Consider the following 8,936-nt stretch of genomic DNA (forward strand, 5'->3'; position numbering starts at 1 on the left):
ATGGGAATGGTTATTTCTGTTCTTTGTGGCGTCTCCTGGTGCTCTTATTGCCTGGGGAGGGAATTCTCCCAGCACAGGCCCACATCTCTCGGCACTGCCAAACTCGTACCCTCTCTCTCTCTCCGATTCCCCAATTCGCTTCCTAAGCAGATAATTGTGTGTGTCGGGCACAGGATTCTGGAAGTGATGATGAGACTGCGTTCTTTCCAGTTGTAGGACCCATTTCTAGCTTCAGGTGGGGCCTTGTTGCCAAGGTGGGTCACTGTCACAATTTCAAGAATTTCACAATCTGGGGCACCTGGGTGGCTCCGTCGGTTAAGCATCTGCCTTCGGATCAGGTCATGATCTCAGGGTCCTGGGATCGAGCCCCACTTCATGCTCCCTGCTCAGTGGAGAGCCTGCTTCTCCCTCTCCCCCTGCTTGTGCTTTCTCTCTCTCTCAAATAAATACATAAAATCTTAAAAAAAAAAAAAAGAATTTCACCATCTGTGATACTTATCGGTCCACCCTTCCTGCTGGTGCCCAAGCTGAGAGCCAACTCTTGAGGAAAATAAAAAGAAGATACCAAATGCTCAGAGGATGAGCTGAAAGGTGACGGATTGGCAGGAGGGAAAAAAACAGAAGTTAAAACCCCGCTAGAACTCCACTGTTCATAAAAGCCACCGTGGGTCCAGCCCCCTCCAGCCACTCTCTTCTCAGACACAGACTGAGGGGTCCCAACAAATGCCAGCCAAGCAGATGAAAGGGGTTCTTGGGCAGTTCCCTTTCAAGCTCTTTTATTCAAAGCAGCTGCCCTTCCATTTTATTGACTTTCAGTGTCACCGTCCTGAAATTTTAATCACCAAGCACTGAGCAGACATCGGTGAGCTCACCCAAGTTGCAATTCTATCTGGACTTCAAGATGAAAGGAGGAGCCCTTGCTCATTCTTGTTCCTTCTGTTTCCCCTTCAAGGGACACTGCCAATCTTTCTTATACTTGCTAAGTAATCATCATTTAATTGTCTCTGCAGGTTGGACAGTCTTGATTCCCTGAATTTAAAAAAATAATATAAGAGTAATTAAGAGTGACGGGAGCATATTTCTCAACAGACGTGAATTCAGGACACCACGTGTCTACCTGACTGTGGAAACAATGGGGACCTCCCCCCATTTAAGTTTGGCGCGGTTAATTAGTGGTATTTTCCCAAGACGTTTAATAAATCAAAAAACCAAAAAAATTAAAGCAGGGCTTCTTCTGTGTCTGAGCCAAAACTTGTTTTAGTCTTGTCAGAGTAGATCAGATCATGCTCTTATCTGAAACTGTCTCAGCAACTCAGAGCTGCTGCCGGCCGACGTCCCAAAGCTTGGTCTGACCCAGCTTCTGCTCTCTCTCCCCCACCCGCCATGTTCCCGGCACAGACCCGGTGGCTACCTCATGGCCTTTTACCACGTGGTCTCTCTAACCCTCAGACCCTGAAGGAACCAGCTCACCTCCCCGTCCGGAGCTCAGCTCAAAGGAGTTCTCCTTGAGAGCAACCCCCAACACACACATGTCACATTGTATCACATTATACTGCTTTAATTGCTCATATCGTTGACTGAAATAATCTTGCTTATTGTCAACCTTCCATCACTGAAGTGTAAGCAGTGAACGAACGAATAGTCTACATAGACACGGCCTCTTGTGTAGAAAAGATTTGCCATTTTCTGTTTTCTTTTTAAATGTTGGGCCTTGCTTGGTTTGGACTTGGTGTGTAAACATTCTAGGTAGTGTCTCATCACAGCTTGAGAGAGTGTTTATTTTACAAATATTCCTCCAGGGTGTAATGACAGGTCCACCCAAGCCCAGTCTTTCAGAGAAAGATGGCAGGACCCAAACTTTGCAAATCATAGATTCTATTGAAAGAGGCATCAAGTTCCTTGAATCTGCCCTTCCCAATCTGTGGGCTCTACAGATTGAAATTGTGGCTGATTGTATGCAGGGTATGACAGCAAGGCAAGGTGGAGTTTCAGTCCTGAATCTGTTGCCTTTTGGGTCATTGCCCCAACCATGGATTTTTCTGGGGAGGCCCCAGTCTTCGTAAATGGCTAATAATCTGGACACCGTAGGCTGATGCCCTTCTTCCCCCACAATCCCAAGCATGTGAAGATAGAGCCTATCTTGAAAAATAATCCTGGGCAAGCGGGTGCCATGTGGCAACTCTCAGAAATGAATGAGGACGAGTGTGCAAGGTTGAATGCATGTGAATGCAGATATAACGAGAAATGACAAAGAATTTCCCAAGTTGGGAACACAAAGACAAATGCTCCTGCCTGCAGAGGTCAGAGAACTTTCTTTTCAAGCCAGGATCCCGCAGGATTCTAACAGTGGTGCAAAAGCTCTTATTAGGGGAGTAAGGTTTGTTTTTCTTTGTCTTGATACTCTGAGAGGTGAGGAGTATTTTCCAAACTTCATGACTCCTTAACTAATTTTGGAATTGTCATCCAGGAATTTATGCAAACCCTTCTCGAATAAAGGCAAGGAGCCCAAGATGGCTTCTTTCTTTCTCCATAATCAGTTGGTTATTTGATCTGGCTGCTATTTCAGGGGGAGAATCTCTTACACGTGCCTTTCCTCTGGTACCTGCAGCCATCGAGGTGCTTGTCTGGGCTCAGCTCCTGCATTCAGATTATATCGTGGAATCGTCCATGGACCCCCCTACGTCCCCTTCTGGTTTGTCACCAGCATTTTTACCGGTTGCTTTGATCACGCTATCTTAGGCTCCTAAACTCCTATTGAGACTTCCTCTGACACTGAGGATTAAATCTGAGAGCTTGACTTTTGTCTTTAAAAACTCTTCAGTGGGCTGGTCTTTCTATTCAAAGTGTGGTCCACGGCTGGGCAACATGGGGGCATAGGTATCAGCTGGGAGCTCAGTAGAAGGCCAGCCCTGCCCCAGGTGAACTACATCAAAAGCTGCGTCTTTAACAAGATCCAGGTGATGTGCATGTCCGTTAGAACTGAGAAGTGTTTTCTGAGAAATCTTTACTGCTCCCCTCACCATCCGTGGCCAGCACCTCGGTGGTTTCTCTGCGCTGAGTGCTTTGCCCCCGTCATCAGCAACACTGACTTAATCTTGCCAGTGTCCCTAAGTGGTAAGTACTGTTATTATTCCCATTTACAGAAGGGTAAACTGAGGCCCTAGGAGATCATGTCATGGGTGTGAGACTATGCAGGTCGTGCACAGTGGTCCTTTGCTCCGGAGCCCGTGTTCCTGCCCTCCGGGCTTGGGGACCTTCTCTCTCCCTGGGCTCTTCTCTCCAGGCCATCCCCTCTGTGTTCAGTGGTTGCTTTCTCATCAGGCTGTAAAACTTCTCTAAAGCAAAGCCGTGGTGAAGGGAATTCAGCTGTTCAATGTGGTTTATAAAAGAGCTTTGGGCTTTAAACATCTTTTTAAGTAAGACTGCGCCGTACCCCGTATAGATGTGATCCCCCTCAGCCCTAGAAGATGAGCTTCTTACTGCTTTCCATGTAAAGTGCCCTGCTTGGGGCACCTGGGTGGCTCAGTGGGTGAAGCGTCTGCCTGGGGTGGTAGGATCAAGCCCCATGGTGGGCTCCCTGCTCAGCGGAAAGCCTGCTTCTCCCTCTGCTGTTCCTTCTGCTTGTGTTTTCGAGCTCTCTCTCTGTACAAAAAATATAAAAAATAAAGTGCCCTGCTTGGAGCTGCAGACAGAATGGCCCGCCCCAGACGTGATCCCTTTGGGCTCTGTTGAGGGAGAGAACTCTCTCAAACTTGACCTCTGGAAAACACTCACAGCTCTGATCTGAAAAACACAGAGATAAGTAAAATGACCTCCCAACGACATTGGTCGTGAGTTTATCAAATCCTTTAAAGACCTCAAGGTTGGCAGAATCATAGCCTGTGTCCTCCCCCGCCAAGGGTAATTACAGAAAGGTATGTGAGGTCTGACAGACTTGAAGGTCAATGGTTTACAAGCTGATTTCCGACCCGTGTCAAGGAGACACTCCAGAGAAAGACTTGGGGGTACAGGGTGGCCTGGCCTGAAATTAAGTGTCCCCTAGGCTTCCCCTCACTTTCAGCCAGTTAGTCCAGCCTTTCAGTCTCCTTTTATAGAGTAGGCCCTGGGATAACATTTTATTTACGGTGCCATTCCCTACCTGTAATTTTTTTTGTATATTAAATAGCAACTGAGCTAACCTGACTCCATCCTCTGCCCCTGAGGCCACTGAGATGCAGAAGGGCGAGCTCACTTCCCCAGGGTCACGTATTGTTTCGGCTAAAAGCAATTCCTCGTATCCTGCTTTGCAAGCTCCAGCGCTGGGCCAGCTGCCAAGCCCACTCCGCGTTCGCTCCTCTGCTGTCTGGGTCAACCCTTATTCCACCCAGCGGTGCTGACCTGGCCGGATTTCCTTCGGGGGTAGGACTCCTCGGGGTCCATTTGGCAGAGCCGAGTCCAGGAGTCCGGCACCTGCATGCCCTTCCTCTTCCAGCGTGCAGTCAGCCCTTGTGGTACCCCCTCCTTCTGCTTTATTCATGCCTTGAAGGCAGCCTTGCAGAGAACACGGACTGTTCTGCTTGCCCCCAAATAGAGCAGCTCTCCTTCACCCAAAGGCCCCTCCCAGCAGCCCCATCATGGGAGCCTGCATGACAGCAAATCATGCCCTGAAAGGAAAAAATGTTTTCACCCGTGGAAACACATTTTGTTTTCTAACTTTCAGGAAAGTAAAGCAATAAGCAAAACATGCAAATACGAATGTCAATGACATTTTGCCATTAGTAATATGGATGTGTGTTCATTTCCATCTTGTCCTCCCTGTTTTCTAGAAACTTCTTCATTTGGCTTTGCGACGGACGAGAGGCTCACTGAGAAGTTGTTGACTTCTGCAAGTAGCTCTCCACTCACCTAAATATTCAAAGCCTTTATGAACGTTTGTCTAAAAACTTAGCTGTTAATCCCTGCCTCCTGGGTTCGTGGACCTGAGATCCTGCCCACAGCCTGGCCCGTCAGCGTGCCCCCCCACCACCGCCCCACCCCGTGTGTGGCTGGTTCTCCAGAAATAGAGAACCAGAGTCCTGGGACCAGGTTTCCCTTCTCCCAGCTTTGACTCTGCTTCTCTCTGACATTGGCTTTATCTACCATTTCTGTTTCTAACCCCCGTTTCTGCTCCTCCAATTGTTCCCACTGGGACCAACACATACACTGGCGTTCTTGTTCTTTCCGAAGACACACTAAGATTTTCTACAAGGGAAATGCAGATTCTGGTTCTGAAAAGACAAGCACCCAACTCTTTTATTTAGATACATCTAATTCCCAAGGATGTGGAGACCAATATTGGCTCTCATGCTACTTAATTACATATTCAGAGATGCTATCTAAAAACTCCTTTGGGTGTCCTATATACCCGCTGATATTTTTAGTTTCACTTTTGCTTCTTCTTCTCCTAAGAAGATTTAAAGAATATCTAGCTCTCCTCCAAAAAAGAGAATTCCTAAGAGATCGTAAAAAGCAAGTGGAAAGATGTTAATTAGTGGTACGTCACAGGAAAGCTGTCATCCCTGACAGTTTTTCAATTATTTACTAGGATTCAGATATTGAACTTGGCCTCAGGTAAATCTCTAGGGTAGGGAAATGGTTGTCGCTGACGGGCTGATAATGTCCTGTAACATTTGGGTATCATGAAATGACACAAGGGAGGAGTTTGACCCTTTTCCGAGTTTGGGACATTTCTCCCTGTAAAGCTTCAAGGCAGGACAGATTTCTTGGGTATTCGGTAGCTGGTGGGTTAAAATAACTAATCTTAATGTACAAAGGGGCTTTTTACAGGCTTTGCCTCAAGGACGGGCCTGTAGGTTGTGTATTTATAAAACAGAAGCTTCAGAGATTAGTCCTCCTATCAGAGAGAGAGGGGAGTTTGTCATTTATTTGTCACAAATTGGTTCTTCCTCTGCAAATCTGGCCCTGATATCTTGGCAGAGAGGTAAAACTCGATACTCTTCCTTATTGCATTCATTGAGGGCATTATCGTCTTTCCTGTTTAGGATGGTTCTATCGCCATCTTAACTTGAATTTACTTAGAAGTAAAGTTTGTCCCCGTAGAGACATGCATTTTTAGCTTACTGTGCCTGCTTGCCCCGGACCAGTGACTTTCTCCATGGCTGGGCCATGCGCTTCTTTGCTGGAGGCTGAAGCCTTGAACTTCCCGTGACTGGAGCTGAGAGCAGCGTCAGCTCCCCCCCCCCACCCCCCAGTCACAGGACTGGGGGGTGGGGGAGGTAGAGATGCTGGAATAAAATCGGGAACCTTTTAGGAGAGAGGAATGCATACTTGGCAGGCAGCCAACAGTGTCAAGTACAGTTAATATTTTTGCAATCTCCAAGGTCATTTTTTTTTTTATTCCTTAAATATAAAAGCAATCTTGGCTTTTTTCAAGGCCTCAAACACAGTAATTGGTCCTTTAAAACTGCATTCCCCCAAACAGTGGGCCCCCCCCCCACAAGAGCTCCTTGAAGCCAGGTACCGTGCTTGGCTCACCTGAATATTCTCGGCGCTCTGCATGGGTTCTGGGTCGCAGTAGACACAGAATGAATATTTGCAGAATAAATGCATGCAACTTATTCTCTGAAATCCTCCAGGGTTCAAGCATCCCAGACTTGGTGTAAAACAAAGCAGAGCCAAAAATGTCGACCTACAGGAGCCCCTTTACACCATTGCCCCTGCCATAGGGCTGCCTCTTCTCCCTATTTTCATTGTTGGCATTTTGCTTTGATTTTATTTTTATGAAGATTATGACTACCATAAAAAGTAGCATGAAAACTCTATTTTTTAGATTGATTTAACAGGGTGACCATGTTTTTGTTTGTTAACTCGTTACTAATCTACCAGAATTTAAGGACATTTGTCATATTTTAAAATAGATTGCCTATTCCTGTTTTAACCCCCTTAAGTCTTTTTTTTTTTCCTGCCTACTGCCAGGATAAGAGGGAGGGAAGGGATGGTTGAAAATAGGATTGCATGTTAGCAGACCCTGAGTGTTCTCGATGTGTTTCTTATACCATCCTTCCACTGGGTTGACTGTACTAGTCCCATTTAAAAGGCAAACTAAAGGGGCGCCAGGGTGGCTCAGTCGGTTAAGCGTCTGCCTTCAGTTCAGGTCATGATCCCAGTGTCCTGGGATCGAGCCCCGAGTCTGGCTCCCTGCTCAGCGGGGAGCATGCTTCTTCCTCTCCCTCCACTGGGTCTCTCTCTCCATCCCCCCCAAATAAATAAAAATTAAAAAAAATAAAAAGTAAACTAAAAATATTCATTGGCGAGTGATTTTTCTAAAGTCTCTGTATTCATTATCCGTGGTTACTGCAACGAATCATCACATGCTTAGTGGCCTAAAACAACAAGGATGTATTCTCTTTCAGCTAGGGAGGTCAGAAGTCCACAATGGCTCCTATTCAGACAAAACCAAGGCATCACTGAGGCTGCCTTGCTTTCGGAGGCTCAAGGGGAGAATCTGCTGCCTTGCGTTTTCCAGCTTCCAGGGGTGCCCTCGTGGTCCCTCGCCCCATCTTCAGATCACCCTCTCCTGGGCCTTCCTGCCTCCTCCTCCCATTTTGTAAGGATCCTTGTGGCCACACTGAGCCCAACCAGATCATCTCTCCATCTCAACATCATTAATTACACCTGCCAAGTCCTTTTTGCCATGGAAGGCAGGAAATTCCCTTAGGATGTGGAAATCTTTGGGGACATTTTTCTACCTAGTATAATCCTAGACCCAGAGAGTCTTCACGGCATTTACCTTCTGTATATACCGAGGAGACAAGATTTCCACTTTCCTGATAGCCTGTCTTGGATGTTACTTAATTTTAAGAAGAACTAACCTCTTCTGTACTTGTGTGGACAAATCGGGGTCGAGCACACAGGATAGCAATGCTATTGTAATTACATCATGGAAACACCTTGGCAGTTGAGAGCCCATGAGTTTGAGAGAGAAGTTTTTAAGAACTTGCCCTACAGTGACATGTTGGATGAACTCAGAGTCTTCTAACTTTTGTCTTTTAGGCTTACGTACAGAAGTACATTGTGAAGAATTATTTCTACTATTACCTATTCCGATTTTCCGCCGCTCTGGGTCAAGAAGTTTTCTACATCACATTTCTTCCGTTCACTCACTGGAACATTGACCCTTTCTTATCCAGAAGACTGATCGTCGTATGGGTTGTAAGTATGCTTCTTACTTACTAACCACTACTATGCCTACAACAACTACCTGCTTTCACATTCAAGCACTTTGCATGTGTGTGTTTTTTTTTTTAAACGACTTAGAGTTGAATTTTTATATGGTTTACTTTGGAAATATTAAAAAGCTATGAACACAACTTATTTTGTTTGCAAAAACCAAACAAACCTGTGATGCGTGTACATTGGCACACACCTCTGTTTGGGGGAATAAACCCAGAAGAGCGATGATGTGACGTGCAGAGAAGAAGAAAGGACATTTTTGAGAACCCATGTAGGGACATCAAACACATCCTCCCAAGAGGCGAGTTTTAGTATATTTTGACCCCAAACTGAAACTAGAAGCCGTTGACTAATAATGATTAGTCATTGAAGAGCAGCTGGTGCGTGGAACCAGGGCCCTGACACGTGGATGGGCGCTACCGGCCGCTGCTTGGACGTGGTAATGCTTAGTGACTAGTCCGTGAAGGTGAAGGGGTTTTAAGGATCCCCCCGTTCAGAGGTCAGATTGCTTCCCTGGGAGGGGAAGCATCAGGGCCGTGCGCTTCCCCAGCTCAAGATTCTGCGCTGAAAAGAGAGGTTCAGAAGCACTTGGTGTGAAAGGAGTCTGGGTTCTTGTGCCGCTCTGCTCTGAGAAGCTGTGTGATCTTAAACGAATGACTGCACCACTCTGGGCTTTATTTTTCTCATACGTAGACCAAGTTCAAGGCGGCCTTGGTCAGAAGCCA

Source organism: Ailuropoda melanoleuca, chromosome 2, assembly GCF_002007445.2.
Source record: "Ailuropoda melanoleuca isolate Jingjing chromosome 2, ASM200744v2, whole genome shotgun sequence".
Classification (NCBI taxonomy): Eukaryota; Metazoa; Chordata; class Mammalia; order Carnivora; family Ursidae; genus Ailuropoda; species Ailuropoda melanoleuca.